This window comes from Phoca vitulina, unplaced genomic scaffold (assembly GCF_004348235.1).
Source record: "Phoca vitulina isolate PV1807 unplaced genomic scaffold, GSC_HSeal_1.0 scaffold29, whole genome shotgun sequence".
Taxonomy (NCBI): Eukaryota; Metazoa; Chordata; class Mammalia; order Carnivora; family Phocidae; genus Phoca; species Phoca vitulina.
The window spans coordinates 387,720-412,355 of record NW_022589732.1 but is presented as its reverse complement, the minus strand read 5'-3'; positions in this window follow the sequence as shown (position 1 = coordinate 412,355).

Genomic DNA, 24,636 nt, shown 5'->3' with positions numbered 1-24,636 from the left:
GTCTACTGTTCCTTCTTGAGTTATCTTTTGTTTTTCCAGAAACAGATCAAATGTCAGAAGAGTATCTCCAGGGGAGCGGGGGAAAGATGGCGGAGGAGTAGGGGACCCTATTTCAACTGATCCCCGGAATTGAGCTGGATATCTACCAGACCACTCTGAGCACCCATGAAACCAGCCTGAGATGTAAGAAGATCTGGATTTCTACAAACAGAACATCGCAGGCGGTTGGTTTTGAGGTACGAAGCAGGGAGCCGTGATTCCGCAGGCAGATATCGGAGGAGAAACGGCAGCGGGAGGGAGCCTGGCCGTGGGGATCCTACACCGCCGGTGAGCGACAGCCTCGCGCAATGTGGATGGGCACAGACTCGCAGACCAGTAGTGGTGGGGAAAGGACTTTAGGGCAGCCCCCGGGGCAGAAACCCGGAGCAGCGGGGTCACACGCGCGCGAACTGGGAGCGGCTGGTGGTTTTAGAAGCACAAAGGGCAGAGATGTGCTCTGACCTGGAGGCAGGACTGAGGGCGCTGCGAAGGGGCGCACAACCCAGGACGCTGCAGTTTATAGCAGCACGGACAGAAACGGAGACGGTGTGGCCTGGAGAGCTCACTGAAGAACAGACTGCGGTCTTTCTACTCTGAGGCAGAGGGTTGGAAACGGTCTCTTCTGCTCTGACTCGTGGAAGAGATGCAGAAACCGCCAGGGAAAGCCGCCAGAGAACAAAAGCCCCAAAGACTGATTCCCACTGAGCCCATCCCCCGCCACAGGGGCGCAGGGCAACTCTGCCCGAACAGGGTTGCCTGAGTAACAGCGCGGCAGGCCCCTCCCGCAGAAGACAAGCTGGGAAAACAAGAGGCCAGCAACCCTAAGGTCCCAAGAAAACAGGTGCATCTTGCTTGGGTTCTGGTCAATAATTTCGACTCTATACATTCCCTCAAACACCCATCAACAGAATGACTAGGAGGAGGAGCCCCCAAAATAGAAAAGACTCAGAGATTATGATTTATGCTGCAGATTTACAAATGGATGCAGATATAACCAAGATGTCGGAGATGGAATTCAGGCTAGCAATTGTGAAGACAATGGCTAGAATGGAGAAATCAATTAATGGCAACATAGAGTCCCTAAGGGCAGAAATAAAAGGTGAATTGGCAGAACTTAAAAATGCTATCAATGAGATCCAATCCAATCTAGATAATCTAACAGCTAGGGTAACTGAGGCAGAAGACAGAATAAGCGACCTGGAAGACAATATAATAGATAAAAAGGGAAAAGAGGAGGCCGGGGAAAAACAACTCAGAATCCATGAAAATAGAATCAGAGAAATAAGTGACACCATGAAGCATTCCAATGTCAGAATAATTGGAATCCCAGAGGGAGTGGAGAGAGAGAGAGGACTAGAAGATGTATTTGAGCAAATTGTAGCTGAGAACTTCCCTAATCTGGGGAATGAAACAAATATTCAAGTCCTAGAGGCAGAGGGGACCCCTCCTAAGATCAAGGAAAACAGGCCAACACCCCAGCATGTAATAGTAAAACTTGCAATCTTAGAACCAAGGAAACCATCTTAAGGGCAGTTAGGGGGAAGAGATTCCTTACGTACAGAGGGAGGAACATCAGAATAACGTCAGACCTATCCACAGAGACCCGGCAAGCCACAAAGGCCTGGCAAGACATATTCAGGGTACTAAATGAGAAGAACATGCAGCCAAGAATACTTTATCCGGCAAGGCTGTCATTTAGAATGGACGGAGAGATGCAGAGCTTCCATGACCGGCAGAAACTGAAAGAATATGTGACCACTAAGCCGGCCCTGCAAGAAATATTAAGGGGGGGTTCTATAAAAGGAGAAAGACTCCAAGAGTGATATACAACAGAAATTTACAGGAACAATCTGTAAAAACAACGTCTTCACAGGCAACATGATGACAATTAATTCATATCTTTCAATAATGACTCTCAACGTGAATGGCCTAAACGCTCCCATAAAACAGCACAGGGTTGCAGATTGGATAAAAAGATAGGACCCATCCATATGCTGTCTACAAGAGACTCATTTTGAACCTAAAGATACATCCAGACTGAAAGTGAAGGGATGGAGATCCATCTTCCATGCCAGCGGACCTCAAAAGAAAGCTGGGGTAGCAATTCTTATATCAGACAAATTAGATTTTAAACTAAAGTCTGTAATAAGAGACACAGAAGGACACTATATAATTCTTAAAGGGTCTATCCAACAAGAAGATCTAACAATTGTAAATATCTATGCCCCCAACATGGGAGCAACCATCTATATAAGCCAACTGTTAACCAAAATAAAGAGTCATATTGGTAACAATACGTTAACTGTAGGAGACCTCAATACTCCACTCTCAGCAATGGACAGATCATCTAAGGAGAAAATCAACAAGGAAACAAGAGCTTTGAATGATACATTGGACCAGATGGACCTCATAGATATTTACAGAACATCCCACCCTAAAACAACAGAATACTCATTCTTCTCGAGCACACATGGAACTTTCTCCAGAATAGACCATATACTGGGTCACAAATCAGGTCTCAACCGATACCAAAAGACTGAGATTATTCCCTGCATATTCTCAGACCACAATGCTCTAAAACTGGAACTCAATTTTGAGATTTGAGAATCTCAAATCTCAAGAATTGAGATTCTTTCTCAATCACAAGAAAACATTTGACAGAAATTCAAACACTTGGAAGCTAAAGACCACTCTGCTCAAGAATGTTTGGGTCAACCAAGAAATCAAAGAAAAACTTAAACAATTCATGGAAATCAATGAGAACGAAAACACACCAGTCCAAAACCTATGGGATACTGCAAAGGCAGTCCTAAGGGGGAAATACATAGCCATCCAAGCCTCACTCAAAAAAATAGAAAAATCCCGAATTCACCAACTAACTCTGCACCTTAAAGAACTAGAGAAAAAGCAACAAACGATGCCTAAGCCATGCATTAGAAGAGAAATAATTAAAATTAGAGCAGAAATCAATGAATTAGAAACCAGAAACACAGTAGATCAGATCAACGAAACTAGAAGTTGGTTCTTTGAAAGAATTAGTAAGATCGATAAACCACTGGCCAGACTTATCCAAAAGAAAAGAGAAAGGACCCAAATTAATAAAATTATGAATGAAAAGGGAGAGATCACAACTAACACCAAGGAAATAGAAACAATTATTAGAAATTATTATCAACAACTATATGCCAATAAACTGAGCAAGCTGGATGAAATGGAGGCCTTCCTAGAAACCTATGAGCTGCCAAGACTGAAACAGGAAGAAATTGACAACCTGAATAGGCCAATAACCAGTAACGAGATTGAAGCAGGGATCAAAAACCTCCCAAAAAACAAGAGTCCAGGGCCTGATGGATTCCCTGGGGAATTCTACCAAACATTCAAAGAAGAAATAATACCTATTCTACTGAAGCTGTTTCAAAAAATAGAAACAGAAGGAAAACTTCCAAACTCATTCTATGAGGCCAGCATTACTTAATCCCCAAACCAGGCAAAGACCCCATCAAAAAGGATATATTTCAGACCGATATCCCTGATGAATATGGATTCCAAAATCCTCAACAAAATCCTAGCTAATAGGATCCAACAATACATTAAAAGGATCATCCACCACGACCAAGTGGGATTTATCCCCGGGATGCAAGGGTGGTTCAACATTCGCAAATCAATCAATGTGATAGAACACATTAATAAGAGGAGGGAGAAGAACCATATGGTCCTCTCAATTGATGCAGAAAAAGCATTTGACAAAATACAACATCCTTTCCTGATTAAAACTCTCCAGAGTATAGGGATAGAAGGAACATTCCTCAAGCTCATAAAATCCATCTATGAAAAACCCACAGCAAATATCATCCTCAATGGGGAAAAGCTGAGAGCCTTTCCCTTAAGATCAGGAACACGTCAAGGATGCCCACTCTCGCCACTATCGTTCAACATAGTACTAGAAATCCTAGCAACAGCAGTCAGACAACAAAAAGAAATAAAAGGTATTCAAATTGGCAAAGAAGAAGTCAAACTCTCTCTTTTCGCAGACGACATGATACTTTATGTGGAAAACCCAAAAGACTCCACCCCCAAATTACTGAAACTCATCCAGCAATTCAGTAATGTGGCAGGATACAAAATCAATGCACAGAAATCAGTTGCTTTCTTATACACTAACAATGCAACTGTAGAAAGAGAAATTAGAGAAACGATTCCATTCACAATAGCACCAAAAACCATAAGATACCTCGGAATAAACCTAACCAAAGAGGTAAAGGATCTATACTCTAGAAACTACAAAACACTCATGAAAGAAATTGAAGAAGACACAAAAAGATGGAAAAATATTGCATGCTCATGGATCGGAAGAATAAACATTGTTAAAATGTCTATGCTACCCAGAGCAATCTATACCTTCAATGCCATCCCGATCAAAATTCCAATGACATTTTTCAAAGTGCTGGAACAAACAATCCTAAAATTTGTATGGAATCAGAAAAGACCCCGAATCTCCAAGGAAATGTTGAAAAAGAAAAACAAAGCTGGGGGCATCACGTTGCCCGATTTCAAGCTATATTACAAAGCAGTGATCACCAAGACAGCATGGTACTGGCACAAAAACAGACATATAGACCAATGGAACAGAATAGAGAACCCAGATATGGACCCTCAACTCTATGGTCAAATAATCTTTGACAAAGCAGGAAAAAACATGCAAGGGAAAAAAGACAGTCTCTTCAATAAATGGTGCTGGGGAAATTGGACAGCCACATGCAGAAGAATGAAACTCAACCATTCTCTATCACCATTCACAAAGATAAACTCGAAGTGGATGAAAGACCTCAATGTGAGACAGGAATCCATCAAAATCCTAGAGGAGAACATAGGCAGTAACCTCTTTGACATCGCCCACAGCAACTTCTTTCAAGATACATCTCCAAAAGCATGGGAAACAAAAGCAAAAATGAACTTTTGGGACTTCATCAAGATAAAAAGCTTCTGCACAGCAAAGGAAACAGTCAACAAAACAAAGAGGCAACCCAGAGAATGGGAGAAGATATTTGCAAATGACACGACAGATAAAGGGCTGGTATCCAAAATCTATAAAGAACTTCTCAAACTCAACACCCAAAAAACAAATAATCAAGTCAAAAAGTGGGCAGAAGAGATGAACAGACACTTCTCTGAAGAAGACATACAAATGGCTAACAGACACATGAAAAAATGTTCATCATCATTAGCCATCAGGGAAATCCAAATCAAAACCACACTGAGATACCACCTTACACCAGTTAGAATGGCAAAAATGGACAGGGAAAGAAACAACAAATGTTGGCGAGGTTGTGGAGAAAGGGGAACCCTCTTACACTGTTGGTGGGAATGCAAGTTGGTACAGCCACTTTGGAAAACAGTGTGGAGGTTCCTCAAAAATTTAAAAATAGAGCTACCGTATGACCCAGCAATTGCACTCCTGGGTATTTACCCCAAAGACACAGATGTAGTGAAAAGAACGGCCATATGCACCCCGATGTTCATAGCAGCAATGTCCGCAATAGCCAAACTGTGGAAAGAGCCGAGATGCCCTTCAACAGATGAATGGATAAAGAAGATGTGGTCCATATATACAATGGAATATTACTCAGCCATCAGAAAAGATGAATACCCAACTTTTACATCAACATGGATGGGACTGGAGGAGATTATGCTAAGTGAAATAAGTCAAGCAGAGAAAGTCAATTAACATATGGTTTCACTTATTTGTGGAACATAAGGAGTAGCATGGAGGACATTAGGAGAAGGAAGGGGAAAATGGGGGCGTGGAATTGGAAGGAGAGATGAACCATGAGAGACTATGGACTCTGAGAAACAAACAGGGTTTTAGAGGGGAGCGGGGAGGGGGGATTGGTTAGCCCGGTGATGGGTATTAAGGAGGGCACATACTGCATGGAGCACTGGGTGTTATACGAAAACAGTGGATCGTGGATCACCACATCAAAAACCAATGATGTATTGTATGGTGACTAACATAACATAATAAAATTAAAAAAAAAAAAAAAAAAGAAGAAGAGTATCTCCAAATATGTGGTCTAGTGAGAATCATGGAATTTGTACCATGCATATTGAATGCTCATACTCAGAAACTCTCCCACTTCCAAATGGTCTGATCTATCTGCAATTTGGCAGGGAGAACTCGCACCAACTATAAGAAAAAACTTGAAATCACTGAAATAAAAAAGATGCTATTGAGTTTGAAAATGATGAGTTGAAAATCTGAGTGATCACTAAAATGACAATGTCTACTTCTTTTTAATACCAGTCTTTTTTTTTTTAAGATTTTATTTATTTATTTGAGAGAGAGAGAGCATGAGACGGGGGAGGGTCAGAGGGAGAAGCAGACTCCCTGCTGAGCAGGGAGCCCGATGCGGGACTTGATCCTGGGACTCCAGGATCATGACCTGAACCGAAGGCAGTTGCTTAACTAACTGAGCCACCCAGGTGCCCCCCCTATTTCTTAATTAAATTGTATGTGTAACTATCTTCAGGTCATTTTAGTGTAATTAATAGAAAACATTTTTTGATAGCTTACAATGTGCCACACACTGTTCTATGTGCTTTATGTTTATTATCTGATTTATTGCTCACAATAACTTTTTGAAATAGGTTATTTTATCATGATCCTCTTATAAATTAAAAACCTGAAATACAGGGGCGCCTGGGTGGCTCAGTCATTAAGCATCAGCCTTCGGCTCAGGTCATGATCCCAGGGTCCTGGGATCGAACCCCGCATCAGGCTCCCTGCTCAGCGGGAAGCCTGCTTCTCCCTCTCCCACTCCCCCTGCTTGTGTTCCCTCTCTCGCTGTGTCTCTCTCTGTCAAGTAAATAAATAAAATCCTTAAGAAAATAAATAAATAAATAAAATAAAAACCTGAAATACAGAAAGAAGAAGCAATTTAACCAACCACACACAGCTAATAAAGCATCAAAGCTGATCTACTATATAATGCAGTCTCAGTAATTAGTTTGAATGCTCTGTTTTTTTCCAATCCAGTTATGCTTTAAAGGTTAACAAAATTTTTAAAAACTTGATTCAAGGTTTTTTTTTCTGAAACTTTAATAGATTCTATCTGCCAGTTTTCCAATTGATTAGTTTCTCGATATAGGCTTTATCTTATGTGTACCTCTCACATAGATTGAAAAGTTTACTCTTCTAAGCAAGTACAAACATAGCTATTTTCAGGATTGATTTGAGAAGAATTTTTTTTTCCTTAAGCTACTTTTTGAGCACATTGTGGGATTCTCAAAATAGAACAAAAATATTAAAGTTCAAACCCATTTCGGTAACAGAAGCTAGAAGTATGCATAATAGAGAATGGTTTAGCTTTTCTTCTTTGTACCCCTCGAAAACATCTGAAAAGATTTAACCTTCTCCAAAAATGCTCACCTTTGGGCTGAAACCAAGTAGAAAGAACTTCAGTTCCAAAGGAAGCATTCTTTTCTTAAAATTCTGAGTGAATTAGACGAGGCAATTGCCTGGAATTTTGTTGCATACAAAGCTACATTTTGTGCCCACATGTGCTCTAGTATTGACTTCCTGTTCAGTCAGCACTGATAGTTATTATTCTATAAAATAAATGTTTGCTTCTCAGGGCTATAAATCCTGAGACCACCTCAGAATCTTTAATGGACTTCATTTCTTACAGCGAGGAATACAGCCTCCTTTTTCTTTTGGTACAGGACTTAAGGGGTGGTGGAAAAAAGATACTGGAATATTTCCCCACCTTCTAACCCAGCCCCATATCTAATGGCAACTTTATTATGACCTCCATGGAAAGCAATTGATTTTCTGTCGATAATATGTGTGGTATTTCCTCAGTTTTAAAATCTCACCAGTTTAATAATGGCTGTGGGAGAATAAGAAGGAGAAATACTACAACAGAAATCATCAAATGAACATGCTGATTGTGAGGCATGACTAGATATCAGATGCATTTAATTTTGAAAAAGATGTCTTAGAATTGAAGAGATTTGAGTATTTGTTGAATTGAATTAAAATAAAATAAAAACCCTCCAAAGGAGAAGTAGAATAGAAAATATAAAGCCCCAATTTTCTCTTAAGTTATATCAAAGACGGCAGCCATTGCTGCCACAGCTTTTTCTAAGAGAATCTACTCCCACTCCCAGCTGCTACTGCATCCATTTCTAATCACAGTTCTTTGGATGATAGATGGACATTTGACACAATCTGGGCCGATCAGATTTTTGCATCCTGGGAATTTGAAATTGGGACACAGACAGACTGGCTCAGTTAGCTGGAGAAACCAAGTTTCAAAGACATTAAAATCTGAATCAGAGTCAAGCTCATGGCCAGAGTGATCACCTATAAGTCAAAATTATGAGAGAGCAGAGATAACCAGTGTGCAAAGAAAAGCATAAAAATGCAGACTATGCTGCCTTTGAAAAGTGGTAGTTCCCAGGTTTTCACTTTTTTTGCCTGTATGACTCAGCTGTTTTTAATTTGTTGCCTTTTGCCAGTTTTAGCCCTAAAATAATCTTTTTTTCTAAAATAACTTGACTGGACTCTTTTTTTTTTTTTTTTTTTTAAACAAAACAGTCCCATTCTCCTTCCTAAGTCATTATTTGTTGCCTTCCTGGCAGCCAAAATGCATACAGATGATAGCCACTACAGTATTACCCAGCACGATCCAAACAACCAAGCAAAGTTTAGTGACTTGCCCAAAGTTTTATCATCTAAGCTAGAACTGGGTCCTAAGTCAGGCTTTCTTTACCACCTAACAAAGTGAAATTTGCTCCAAATCTGTTCCTTTTCTGCATGCCTCTAACCAAAAGCTACATTCACTTGGAAGTAAATATTAACAGTTCCCAAATTATCTTCCCAAAGTTTGTTGGTACACATTTTCTTGCAGAAATAATATTTTAATGGTGGCCAGATTTCAAGATTAGGCCTGTTTTACCTATTGTGAATCTGAAACCCATTTTGTTTATTAAGAAAATAGTGCAATACAATACTGTAGTAATGGTAGTTATTAAACAAAACAGTAAATTGAATAAGAATTCTTTCTGTGTATTTTGAATATTTGGTTTGAGGAAGAACAGATTTTATTGGAGGCTTTATGCTGATTCCTAAGAACAAGGCTGGGCTTTTTCAAAGGCTTTTTGGAGTTTCAGGAAACCAATTCTTCTCCATTATGCCTATTTACACCTCAAAAGTTATTACTGCCAGAAAACAAACAAAAAAAACTGAATCAATATGCCCCAACCTGTTATCAGTGGTTGCCTCTTATAGGTGAGGTTATATGAGACTCTCTTTCTCCTTAATACATTTTTATTTTAACTTTTTAAGCCACCAAGCATTACTTTTATAATCTGAATAAAAGCAATAAAAATACAAAAATCTTTGAAGCTTCCTCTTCCTGGATACTGTTGTTTTGCCACAATGTCCTATACTTACTATTTATGGTCCAAGTCATTTTTAAGTTCACAAATAAGAGTGTACTTTACTGTGCAGAGGTGGAGAGAAAGAGAGAGTGTTAAAGAGAATTTGAGCTATGTGAGAGAGTTTATCCAAGGTGGAAATATCTGAGCTGTAGTTTTGGCTGGGGTACTATCATCAGGAGAAAGGAAGGAGGCACTAGTTAAAGAAGGGAGTTTCTTGGCCTTCAAAGGCCTAGAATGTTTTTCTAGAACAGAGGAGTTAAATGGGAGTGGCCTGCAGGAAGACAAGAAGTAGAATCAGTGTACACAAGACTGGGATTGGCATAAAGTGGGCATTTAGAACCAGAGGAAATGCCTATGTAAACAATAGGATCAGTCTTAACTGAAGATGGAAGTAGGAGAGAAAGTGGATGTGAAGACACTCCTCTGCACTTCTCCACCAACATACCCCACGAAATGACTTCACTGAACTTCTTTCAATATAAGAAGCATCATTACACTCTGCAAAAATAAGTTGAAGAAAAGAATGCAAACACTCTTGGGAGAGTAACAACTTAAAATCACACGAATATCAATAATTACTATTACAATAATTACAACCTATAAATATGTAGAGAATAAATTTGCTATAATGGTGAAAGAATTATAATATCTTACTTGATGAAGGAGAAGGGGGCTACCACAAGAAAATAATAAAAGTAGCTATCATTTTTTCCAATATTGGTTGTGTGTCTGACATCAAGAAATGATAAGACCTTGTATGCATAGGGGCGCCTGGGTGGCTCAGTCAGTTAAGCAACTGCCTTTGGCTCACGTCATGATCCCAGGGTCCTGGGATTGAGTCCCACATGGGGCTCCCTGCTCAGGGGGAGTCTGCTTCTCCCTCTCCCTCTTCCTCTGCTCCTGCCCTGGCTCTCTCTCTCTCTTAAATAAATAAATAAAATCTTTAAAAAAAAGACTTTGTATGCATTATTATATTTAATCTACTCAAAAGCCCTATGTGTGATGAGCAAATTATGGTTCAAGATTCCCAAAATCACATGGCTAAAATGGCAGCACCAAGGCTCAAAGAAGAGTCACTGAACAAGAGATCCTGAGGGCACTATTCAGATATGTTTCAATTTGATCTGAGGATGACCAGAATATCATTTAATTGAAGAAGGAAAAAGTTGTAGGGAAAGGAGGATACAATATCAATTGTAGTGAAGGGGCTAAAAATGAGGTGGAACAATTTTAGAACCTTCAAGAGGGAAAAAATTGGCCATTCTGTCTCTTTAGGGCCCCTTGAACCCATATCTATACTTAAATAACAAGTGCAACTCTGACTCATCCCCACAAGTATAGGGAGAGAACACAGGACAATAGTTGTCTCTTCTGTGACCAAGAAAGCAAGAGGCACCCTCCTCATTCAAGAGGCACCCTCCTCATCATATTTAGGGATAATTAAATTCATGATCCCTTTTTATTATTATTAAACAAAATCTTTATTAATCTATTTCTCTGGATACCGTATTGTTTTTTTCTTGTTCCCTGTTCTGAGAGGCATCTCTGTGAACATTGCCTACCAGGGGCATGCTCCAAGATGAGCAAATAATTTCCCCACTGTGTGCCCCAGGAATTCTGCAGAACACTGTCTGCCCCTGGATTGTTTGCCTGCCTTCTCTCCAGGAGTAGGGCAGTGCCCTCTGGGCAGGGGAACGCACAAGAACATTTCCCCAAAGCCATTGCCTTGGAAAATCAGAGGGGCTAAAATTTGTGAGTTCTTGCAACCAGTGGGGCTCCCTTTCTCCACAACCACAGCCCCCTCCCCTCAGCAGCACCTGCAATCCATTTCTCCCCTAAACCATGTTTCCATACTTCCTACATTCTTCGATATGGCCTCTTCTCTCCCTTTAGTTGTGGAGTTTGTTCTGTCAGTTTTCAGGCTTATTTCTGGGGTATATAGGATGATTTGATAGTTATCTAGTTGTGTTCATGGGAAGAGACAAACCTAGGGTCCTCCTACTTGCCGTCACCTTTGATGCCTCTTAACTCACTATCCTATCATGCCTCACAGCCATTTAAGGTGAAGGAAGGAAGGAAGGAAGGAAGGAAGGAAGGAAGGAAGGAAGGAAGGAAGGAAGGAAGGAAGGAAGGAAGGAAGGAAAGAAAAAAGAAAGATGTCCAGTCAGAAAAACTGAACCACACTAATACTGACTGCCTCCAGGCCATGATCAGTATCTCTATACTCCATTTTCCCTCTGGTTCTGTGGATTAAGTTACCAAGGGGGTCCTTTTTCACGGGGCATGACTCTCATCACTCTTAGTCCTTCCAGCTCCAAACACATCCCATTTCTTGGGGCTCCCAACATAGTGAATTTGTAAATCATTTGTGTAAATCATATATGTGAACACATAGATATGCTCTAAAGTCTCACTCAGACTACTGCTCCCCAAACACATGTGATGGGGACAAAGTAACCTGATACCTGAGGCCCATTTCATCATCAGTAGAATGAAGACATTGGGTTTAGTGATCACTAAGATTCTTTCTCAAAAAATATTAATAAATGTAAAGTAAGTGAATAAATTCTTTATCCATTCATTCACCCTATATCTTTTGATTGGAACATACAGTCCATTTACATTTAAAGTAATTATTGAGGGGCACCTGGGTGGCTCAGTCGTTAAGCATCTGCCTTCGGCTCAGGTCATGATCACAGGGTCCTGGGATCGAGCCCTGCATCGGGCTCCCTGCTTGGCGGGAAGCCTGCTTCTCCCTCTCCCACTCCCCCTGCTTGTGTTCCCTCTCTCACAGTGTCTCTCTCTGTCAAATAAATAAATAAAATCTTTAAAAAAAAATAAAGTAATTATTGATAGGTATGTACTTACTGCCGTTTTATTACTTGTTTTCCGATTGTTTTTGTAGTTCTCTGTTCTTTTCTTATTTTTCTTATTCACTTCCTTTGTGGTTTGATAGCTTTCTTTAGTGTTATGCTTGGATTCCTTTCTCCTTTTTGTGTATCTATTATGGTTTTTTATTTGTGGTTACCATAGGTTCATAGATAACAACTTACACATATAGCAGTCTATATTGAGTTGATGATTGCTTAAGTTTGAACACAATCTAAAAGCACTAAATTTTTACTCTCCTCCCCATATTTTATATATACAGTGTCATATTTTAATACATAGATATAATTGATTTTACCACTCTTGTGTTTTAACCTTCCTACTTGATTAATTCCTACGTAGGAATCACTTCCTACGTGATTAATCTACTACCTTTATTATATCTTTGCTTTTACCTGTGAAATTTTTTCCTTTCATAATTTTCTTACTTCTAGTTTTTGTCTTTTCTTCCCACTCACAGAATTCCCTTTAATGTTTCTTGTAAGACTGGTTTAGTGGGGATGATCTCCTTTACTTCTGTTTGTTTGGCAAACACTTTATCTCTCCTTCTATTCTGAATGATATTTTTGCTAGATAGAGTTATTCTTGGCTGCAGATGTTTTTCCTTTCAGCATTTTGAATATATCAGACCATTCTCTTCTGACCTGCAAAATTTCTGCTGAAAAATCAGCTGATAACCTTATGGGGGTTCCCTTATATGTAACTGTTTTCTTTTGCTGCTTTTAAAATTCTCTTTATCACTACTTTTTTTTTTTAAGATTTTATTTATTTATTTGACAGAGAGAGACACAGCGAGAGAAGGAATACAAGAAGGGGGGGTGGGAGAGGGAGAAGCAGGCTTCCTGTGGAGCAGGGAACCCGACGTGGGGCTCGATCCCAGGATCCTGGGATCAGGACCTGAGCCAAAGGCAGATGCTTAACGACTGAGCCACCCAGGTGCCCCTCTTTATCACTACTTTTTACTATTTTGATTATTATGTGTGTTGGTATTAACTGGGGTAATTTTGTTAGGGGCTTTCTGTGATTCCTGGATTTAGATATCTGTTTCTTTCCCCAGATTAGGGAATTTTTCAGCTATTATTCTTCAAATAAGTTTTCTGCCCCCTTCTCTCTCTCTTCTCCCTCTGGGATCTCTATAATGTAAATGATGCTGATGATGTTGCTGAGTTCCCTTAAACTATTCTCATTTTTTTTTTAATTCTTTTTTCTCTTTGCTGTTCAGACTGGTTGCTTTCCATTAGCCTATCTTCCAGATCACAGATTGATTCTTCTGCATCCTCTAAACTGCTAGTGATTCCCTCTAATGTATTTGTTATTTCAGTTACTGAATTATTCATCTCTGAGTGGTTCTTTTTTTTTTCCTGTATCCTTATATTTTTTAAAATTTTTTTATTGTTATGTTAATCCCCATACATTACATCATTAGTTTTAGATATAGTGTTCCATGATTCATTGTTTGTGCATAACACCCAGTGCTCCATGCAGAACGTGCCCTCCTCAATACCCATCACCAGGCTAACCCATCCTCCCACCCCCTCCCCTCTAAAACCCTCAGTTTGTTTTTCAGAGTCCATCGTCTCTCATGGTTCTTCTCCCCCTCCGATTTCCCCCCCTTCATTCTTCCCCTCCTGCTACATTCTTCCTCTTCTTTTTTTCTTTCTTAACATATATTGCATTATTTGTTTCAGAGGTACAGATCTGAGATTCAACAGTCTTGCACAATTCACAGCGCTTACCAGAGCACATACCCTCCCCAGTGTCCATCACCCAGTCACCCCATCCCTCCCACCCCACCCCCCACTCCAGCAACCCTCAGTTTGTTTCCTGAGATTAAGAATTCCTCATATCAGTGAGGTCATATGATACATGTCTTTCTCTGTTTGACTTATTTTGCTCAGCATAATACCCTCCAGTTCCATCCACGTCATTGCAAATAGCAAGATCTCATTCCTTTTGATGGCTGCATAATATTCCATTGTATATATATACCACATCTTCTTTATCCATTCATCTGTTGATGGACATCTTGGCTCTTTCCACAGTTTGGCTATTGTGGACATTGCTGCTATAAACATCGGGGTGCACGTAGCCTTTCGGGTCCCTACTTTTGTATCTTTGGGGTAAATACCCAGTAGTGCAATTGCTGGATCATATGGTAGCTCTATTTTCAACTTTTTGAGGAACCTCCATACTGTTTTCCAGAGTGGCTGCACCAGCTTGCATTCCCACCAACAGTGTAGGAGGGTTCCCCTTTCTCCGCATCCCTGCCAACATCCGTCATTTCCTGACTTGTTAATTTTTGAGTGGTTCTTTTTTATATTTTCTATCTCTTTGCTAAGATTGTCCACTCTTTTCTCAAGTCTAGTATCTTTATGATCATTACTTTGAATTATTGCTTATCTCTGCTTACTTTCGCTCTTTTGCTGTGATTTTGTCTTGTTCTTTCATTTGGGACATATTCCTCTGTCTCATTTTATCTAACTCTCTGTGTTTCTTTCTATGTATTAGGAAGGTCAGCTACATTTTCTGATGTTGAAAGTAGTGGCTTAATGAAGAAGTCCTATGATACCCTATAGCACAATGCCTCCTGTTCACCAGAACCAGCTGCTTCAGGGATGTCTTCTATGGGGACTGTGTGCATCCTACTACATGCACCCTACTGTGCACTCAGGTTTGCCTTCAGTCTAGTTGTCTGCAATGGCCCACTTTGCTTGCTGTGGGCACACTGAGCAGGGATTGGTCCCTGCCCTGTTGAGGGGCATGTTTGAGGCCAGTGTAGGCTCATAGTTGGGTAGTGCCAGTCATCAGGCTAACTTTCTGCACTCAGTCTGTCTGCTGCAGTTGTGTGCACACCAAACTTCAGGGCACTCTCCCTGCACTGCCCCCTGAATGGTTTTCTTTGGTCAGCAGAACCTGTAGGCAGACCAGGTATTTGCTCTCAGTCCATCCACTGGGGCTGCAGTTACCCCAAACTACAGGGCACTCTCCTTATGCTACCACCTAAAAGGCTCATGAGAACTGGTGTGTGTGGTTATTTCCCCTCTCCCTAGGGCTATATCTCATCCAGGTTATTTGTTATGTTTTAAGGGCAGGGGCTCAGTTTCCTATCACTCTCCAGCTCTTCCAGAGCTAAGTGCACTGATTTTTAAATTACCTGGAGTTAAACCCCACCAATTTTAAAAACAAAGTCCCACTGGTTTTCAAAACTGAATGATATGGGGACTTGTCTTCCTAGTGGGGTCCTCCATGCCTGGGGTACCTGGCACGGGGTCTGCTCCTTTCACTTCTCTGTGCTTGTGATGTCACTCCCATTTATGGTGAAAAGAAAGCTGGGTAGCAATACTTATACTGGGCAAAATAGATTTTAAAACAAAGACTGTAGCAAGAGACAAAGAAGTACACTATGTAATGATAAAGGGAACAATCCAACAGGAGGATATAACAATTGTAAATATATATGCACCCAACATGAGAGTACGTAAATAGATAAAAAACACTGACAGAAATAACAGGAGAAATTGACAGAAATACAACAATAATAGGGGGCTTTAACACCCCACTTACATCAATGGATAGCTCATCCAGACAGAAATCAACAGGGAAACAGTGGCTTTGAATGACACGTTAAAACAGATGAACCTAACAAATATATAAAGAACCTTCCATCCAAAACCAGCAGAGTACACATTCTTTTCGAGGGCACATAGAATATTCTTCAGGATAGATCACATTTTCGGGAACAAAACAAGTCTCAATAAATTCAAGGTGACTGAAATCATATCATGCATCTTTTCCTACCACAACAGTATGAAACTAGAAATCAATTACAAGAAAAAAATCTGGAAAGAACACAAATACATGAAGGCTGAATAACATGGTACTAAACAATGAATGGGTCAATCAAAAAATCAAAGAGAAAATCAAACAATACATGGGGACAAATGAAAATGAAAACAGAATTGTTCAAAATTTGGGGGATGCAGCAAAACACTTCTAAAAGGTAAGTTTACAATGACACAGGCCTACCACGTGAAACAAGAAAAACCTCAAATAAGCAACCTAAAACTATAACTAAAGAGGAGAAAAAAAAAAAAAAGAACAAAGCCCAAACCCAATAGAAGAAAGATTAGATGAGATAAAGATTAGAGCAGAAGTATATGGAATAGAGACTAAAAAACAATTTTTTAAAGATTTTATTTATTTATTTGACAGAGAGAGAGACAGCAAGAGAGGGAACACAAGTAGGCGGAGTGTGAGAGGGAGAAGCAGGCTTCCCACGAAGCATGGACCCCGACGCGGGGCTTGATCCCAGGACGCTGGGATCATGACCTGAGCCAAAGGCAGCTGCTTAACCTATTGAGCCACCCAGGCGCCCCATTAAAAACAGTTTTAAAATATCAGTGAAACCTGAGGTACCTGGGTGGCTCAGGTGTTAAGCATCTGCCTTTGGCTCAGGTCATGATCCCCGGGTTCTGTGATCGGGCCCCACATCCGGCTCCCTGTTCCGCGGGAAGCCTGCTTCTCCCTCCCCCGCTGCTTGTGTTCCTGCTCTCGCTATCTCTTTCTCTGTGTCAAATAAATAAATAAAATCTTTAAAAAAAAAAGTTCAGTGAAACCAGGAATTAGTAATTTGAAAAAAGAAAAAATCTGATAAATCTTTAGCTAGACTCATGAAGAAAAAAAGGAAAAGGACTGAAATAAATAAAACTGGAAATAAAGGAGGAAAAATAACAACCAACTTTCAGAAATACAGAGGATTATAAGAGAATATTATAAAAATTATATGCCAACAAGTTGGACAACCTAGAAGAAATGGACAAATTTCTAGAAACATATCATAATCCAAAACTTAATCAGGAAGCAACAGAAAATTTGAACAGACCAATCAACAGCAAAGAAATTGAATCAGTAATCAAAAAATTCCCAACAAACAGAAGTCCAGGACCAGATGGCTTCATGGGTGAATTTACAAACATTTAAAGAAGAGTTAATGCCTATTCTTCTCAAACTATTCCACAAAATAGAATGGGAAGGAAAGATATCAAATTCATGCTACAAGGCCAGGATAACCCTATACCAAGAATAGACAAAGTCACTACAGAAAAAGAAAACTACAGGTCAATATTTCTGATGAACATAGATGCAAAAAACCTCAATAAAATATTATCAAATAAATTCAAATATACATTTTAAAAAATCATTCACCATGATCAAGTGGAATTTATTTCTGGGATGCAAGGGTGGTTCAATATTCACAAATCAATTAATGTGATACATCACATTAATAAAAGAATGGATAAAAACCACATGATAATTTGAACAGATGCAGAAAAAGGACTTGGCAAAGTACAACATTCATTCATGCTAAAAACTCAACAAAGTAGGTTTAGAGGAAACATACCTCAACATAATAAAGGCCATATATGAAAAACCCACAGCTAATATCATAGTCAATGGTAAAAAATGGAGAGCTTTTTCCATAATATCAGGAACAAGACAAGGATGTTCACTCTCACTTTTATTCAACATGGTACTGGAAGCCCTCACTGCAGCAATCAGACAACAAAAAGAAATAAAAGGCATCCAAATTAGTAAAGAAGAAGTAAAACTTTTACTATGTACAGATGACATGATACTATATATAGAAAACCCTAAAGACTCCCCAAGAAAACTACTAGAACTGATAAATGAATTGAGGAAAATCACAGGGTACAAAATTAATTTACATAAACCTATTGCATTTCTATATATTCATAATGAAGGAGCAGAAAGAGAAATTAAGAAAACAATCCCATTTACAATTGCATCAAAAATAATAAAATACCTAGAAACAAACTTAACCAAGGAGGTGAAAGACCTGTATGCTGAAAACTATAAAAACTGATGAAAAAAACTGAAGATGACACAAACAAATGAAAAAATATTCCATGCTCATGAATTGGAAGAAACAATATTCTTAAAACGTCTATACTCGGGCGCCTGGGTGGCTCAGTTGGTTAAGCGACTGCCTTCGGCTCAGGTCATGATCCTGGAGTCCCTGGATCGAGTCCCACAGCGGGCTCCCTGCTCGGCAGGGAGCCTGCTTCTCCCTCTGACCCTCCCCCCTCTCATGTGCTCTCTCTCTCTCTCTCTCATTCTCTCTGTCTCAAATAAATAAATAAAATCTTTAAAAAATAAAAAAAATAAAAAAAATAAAACGTCTATACTACCCAAAGTAATCTACAGATTTAATGCAATTCCTATCAAAATACAAAGCAATTTTCACAGAACTAGAACAAATGATCCTAAAATTTGTATGTAACCACAAAAGACACCAAATGGTCAAAGCAATCTTGAGAAGAAAGAACAAAGCTGGAGGTATCACAATCCCAAATTTCAAGATATACTACAAAGGTACAAGAATGAAAGCATTATGGTACTGGCACTAAAATAGACACATAGGTCAATAAAACAGAATAGAAAGCCCAGAAATAAACCCATGCTTATATGGTCAATTAATCTATGACAAAGGAGGCAAGAATATACAATGGGAAAAAGACAGACTTCTCAACAAACAGTGTTGGGATAACCGAACACCTATATACAAAAGAATGAAACTGGACCACTTTCTTACACAATACACAAAATAAACTCAAAATGGATTAAAGACCTAAATGTGAGACATGAAACCATAAAACTCTTAGAAAAAAACCATAGGCAGTATTCTCTTTGATATCAGTCATAGCAACATTTTTCTAGATATGTCTCTTCAGGCGAGGGAAACAAAAGCAAAAATAAACTACTAGGACTATACCAAAATAAAAAGCTTCCACACAGTGAAGAAAACCAACAAAACAAAAAAGCAATCTACTAAATGAGAGAAGATATTTGCAAATGATATATCCCATAAAGGGTTAATATCCAAAATATATGAAGAACTTATACAGGGGCACCTGGGTGGTGCAGTCAGTTAAGCATCTGACTCTTGGCTTCCACTGAGGTCATAATCTCAGGGTCATGAGATCAAGCCCTGCATTGGGCTCTGTACTGAGCACAGAGTCTGCTTCAGATTCTCTCTCCTTCTGTCCCTCCCGCTTGTGCTCTCTCTCTAAAATAAGTAAGTCTAAAAAAAAACAAAAACAAAAAAACTTAAACAACTTAACACCAAAAAACCCCAAAATAATCCAACTTAAAAATGGGGAGAGGACCTGAATAGACATTTTTACAAAGAAGACATACAGATGGTCAATTGACACATGAAAAGATGTTCAACAACACTAATCATCAAAAGAAATGCAATGCAAATCAAAACCACAATGAAGTATCACCTCACAACTGTCAGAATGGCTAGAATATAAACAAGAAATAACAAGTGTTGATGAGGATGTGGAGGAAAAGGAACTCTCGTGCACTGTGGTAGAAAAGCAAATTAGTGCAGCCCCTATGGAAAACAGTATGGAGGTTTCTCAAAAAATTAAAAATAGAAATATCATATGATTCAGTAATTCTGCTATTGGGTATATATCCAAAGAAAATGAAAGCACTAATTTGAAAAGATGCAGGCACCCCTATGTTTATTGCAGCATTATTTACAATAGCCAAGATATGGAAACAAAGTTTCCATCTGTAGATGAATGGATAAAGAAGACACACACACACACACACACACACACACACACACTGGAATATTACTCAGCCATTAAAAAAAAGAATAAGATCTTGCCATTTGTGATAATGGGGATGGACCTAAGGGACATTATGCTAAGTGAAATAAGTCAGACAGGGAAAGACAAATGCCATATGATTTCACTCATATGCAGAATTTAAGAAACAAATGAACAAACAAAGGAAAAATAGATGAACAAAAAACTCCAGACTCTTAAATACAGAGAACAAATACAGGGGAAATGGGGGGGGGGGGGGGGGGGGAAATAGATAAAGGGGATTAAGAGGTACAAACTTCCAATTATAAAATAAATAAGTCATGGAGATGAAAAGCATAGGGAATATAGTCAACAAGATTGTAATAATGTTGTTTGATGACAGATGGTGACTACACTTACTTGGTGAGCACTGGGTAATGTACAGAATCATTGAATCATTATGTTGTACACCATTATGTTTTAATATCACACTGTATGTTAGTTATACTTCAAAATACATACATACATACATACATACATACATACATACATACATACATATGGTTGCCAGGGCCTAGGGGAATAAGGAATTATAGCTTAATGATTACAGAGTTCTGTTTGGAGTGTTGAAAAGTTTTGGAAATAAATAGTGGTGATGGTTGTACAACACTGTAAAAACAAAATTAATGCCATTAAATTGTACATTTAAAAATGGTCATAAAAGGGGGTGCCTGGGTGGCTCAGATGGTTAAGCATCTGCCTTTGGTTCAGGTCATTATCTCCTGGTGCTGGGATTAAACCCCACATCAGGCTCCTGGCTCAGCTGGAGTCTGCTTCTCCCTCTCCCTCTGCCTTTCTCCCCTGCTCGTGCTCTCTCTCTCTTTCTCTGTCTGTCTCAAATGAATAAATTTTAAAAATGGTCAAAAAAGTTAAGATAATAACAATTATTAAGGTAAATGGAATAAGTTGTCAATATATTCTTTCAGACATTTCCTGTGGTAAGACAGTTTCATTCTCTCTCTCTCTCTCTCTCTCTCACTCACTCAAACACACTGAAGATACTATAGATTTTCATATACACAATTTCTTTATGTACCAGTAATGAGGGAAAAAATGCTGCCAACTAAACCATGAACCCACTGATTGTAAGGTACATTTCAGTTTCAGAGATGTTCAACAGCAAAACAATATGGGTCCTGGAATCAATGAAATGCAGTGTATGTGCACGTGTGCATGCGTGTGTATATATGTGGGAATGTTTGAGGTGTTGGGAGACTCTCATTTCTTGCATTATTGGCACTTACTATAACATACCTATACAAATCTATCACATGGTGCTAAGTTCATTTTCATTTCTCCCTATTACACCTCCCACTTTCCATCACTGGTTCTTCATACCCTCACTCCAGGCTTCCTGAAGTCTTAATGTCCCACCTGGTTCCCAAATGTCTCCAAAACTTCCTAGAAGTAACCCTTATTCCAAACCATGACAATTGTGACTTTTCTAGCTCCCCTGTCCCTTTGAAAATAATTCATCTTATATCTCATTCTGTTAGGTCTTGCTAAATGACTGGAATAAAATTTATGAAATAATTATGGCTAGTGTTTTCATTGTGGGCAATAAATTTTTCAGATGTTAGATTTTAATCTTAATGTAGGCTTTTTTTAACCAAAAGAAACCCAATATGCATTTATTGAAAAATGAGAGTAGAATATTAGAGGAAAAGTTTTGTTCCCTTTAAATCATACTGCATGATACTATTTATTCCCTCAAATATGTAAATCTAGGTGACCAAGGGGCTACCAAAAGTCTGAAGAGAAACCTCACTTTCCTTTGTCTCCGACATGAATGCAGAGGCAAAGTCTCAGAAATAAAGTAAATCTAAGCAGCTACTTTAACCCCCAGACTTGCACTAAGGGATCATCTTCCTCTTTTTCCTCCTCCTCTCCATCATCATCATCCTCATCCTCATCATCATCCTCTTGCTTTCATCTTTGATTTGGCTCCTAAAAATAAAACCTCAGAATGAAAGTAATTCCTTTCTCCAGGATCTGTATAGGAACCCAGTGTTTACACTTTGAATACTAATCTCATTTCAGGTTGTACCCAAATTTTGGACCTTATATATTTATTTTTATTTCTACATTATTTTGTTATGGTAGATATAATTTGAAAAGGCATTTCAACTTTTCTCTAAATGGCGATGGCATTCATTAATCAGCCTTTTACACTTGTTAGCACTTTTCCCCACCTAAAAAACCCTTTTGTTGGTACTCAAACACACTGCTGATGGGAATAAAATTTGGTAAGATTTCTCTGGTGGGCAATGTGTCCATATGCATCAAAAACCTTAATATTACGCAGGAGCTTTAAACCCAGAAATTTCACATCTAAGAACTTATTTTAAGAAAAAAATTTGGGGTGCCTGGGTGGCTTAGTCCATTAAGCATCTGCCTTTGGCTCAGGTCATGATCCCAGGGTCCTGGGATCGAGCTCCACGTCAGGCTCCCTGCTCAGTGGAAGCCTGCTTCTCACTCTCCTCCCTGCTTGTGCTCTCTCTCGTTATCCCTGTCACTCTCTGTCTCTCTTTCTCTAATAAATAAATAAAATCTTTTAAAAAAAGAAGAAAATTTGATGTAAGTACAAAAAGTAATTTTAAGGATATTCATTAAGTGCATTTTATAATTCAATAAATATGAATTTGATTAAATAAATGCTAGTGAATCGAATATCCAAACAATGGATTCTTAGGTGGCCATTTTATGTTCAGGAATATTATCAACATAGAGATGTTTGTAATAAATTGCTAACCCAAAAACATAGTTTACAAAACACAATGTCCACTATTATACCATTTTCACAAGGCATAAGGATTAAAATGTTTGGAGTCAAAACATCTTGGTTCAAATCTTGGTTCCAACGTCCAATTCTACCACCGGCTCCCTATCCAAATGTGGGTAGGCTTTCCAGCCTCACAGAGCCTCAGTTTACTCATGTCATTAATAAATAATAATATTCACCTCTTAAGGCTTTTGTAAAGATTCATTAAATAATATATGCAGAGAACTAAGGACATGACCCCATACATAATTTGTATTCCATAAATGGTTCTCCACATTGAATGTGTGACATTTGGGCGTTTTGATTACAGGTAACAGAAGTAAATTTTGGCCAAATCAAACCAAAGGTAATTCATTAAAAATAATATAGGGGAGCGCCTAGGTGGCTCAGTTGTTAAGCGTCTGCCTTTGGCTCAGGTCATGATCCCAGGGTCCTGGGATCAAGCCCCGCATCAGGCTCCTGGCTCAGCGGAAAGCCTGCTTCTCCCTCTCCCACTCCCCCTGCTTGTGTTCCCTCTCTCTCTATGTCTCTATCTGTCAAAAAAATAAATAAAATCTTTTAAAAAATAAATAAAATAATAATAATAATAATAATATAGGAAAGCTGAAGAACCAGGCTTGGAAATAGGCAGAAACCAGTTCAGCTTCAGGGGCTAGAAAGCGGGAATGATAGACTTCCTCTTGTAGTGGAACAGCCTGGTAGGGATGTTGGCATTCAGATAAAGGAATGCCAACCCCTTCCTTCACTCACCAATTTCATACACTCAAAAGTCAAAGTCTTTCAATGGAACAGAATAGAGAACTCAGAAATGGACTCTCAACTCTATGGTCAACTAATCTTCAACAAAGCAGGAAAGAATATCCAATGGACAAAAGACAGTCTCTTCAACAAATGGTGTTGAGAAAATTGGACAGCCACATGCAGAAGAATGAAACTGGACCATTTCCTTACACCATACACAAAAATAGACTCAAAATGGATGAAAGACCTAAATGTGAGACAGGAATTCATCAAAATCCTTGAGGAGAACATAGGCAATAACCTCTTTGACCTTGGCTGCAGCAACTTCTTCCTAGACACATTGCCAAAGGCAAGGGAAGCAAGGACAAAAATGAACTATTGGGACTTCTCCAGATAAAAAGCTTTTGCACAGCAAAAGGAAAGAGTCAACAAAATCAAAACAACTGACAGAATGGGAGAAGATATTTGCAAATGACATATCAGATAAAGGGCTAGTATCCAAAATCTATAAAGAACTTAATACCCAAAACCAAATAATCCAGTCAAGAAATGGGCAGAAGACATGAACAGACATTTCCACAAAGAAAACATCCAAATGGCCAGCAGACACATCAAAAAATGTTCCACATCACTCAGCATCAGGAAAATACAAATCAAAACCACAATGAGATACCACCTCACAACAGTCAGGAGGGCTAAAATTAACAAGTTAGGAAACGACAGATGTTGGCAAGGATGAGGAGAAAGGGGAACCCTCCTACACTGTTGGTGGGAATGCAAGCTGGTGCAGCCACTCTGGAAAACAGTATGGAGGTTCCTCAAAAAGTTGAAAATAGAGCTACCCTACAACCCAGCAATTGCACTACTAGGTATTTACCCCCAAGATACAAAAGTAGTGATCCGAAGGAGCACCTTCACCCCAATGTTTATAGCAGCAATGTCCACAATAGCCAAAATATGGAAAGAGCCCAGATGTCCATTGATATCTATTGACAGAATAATGGATAAAGAAGATGTGGTATATATATATATATATATATATATATATATATATATATATAT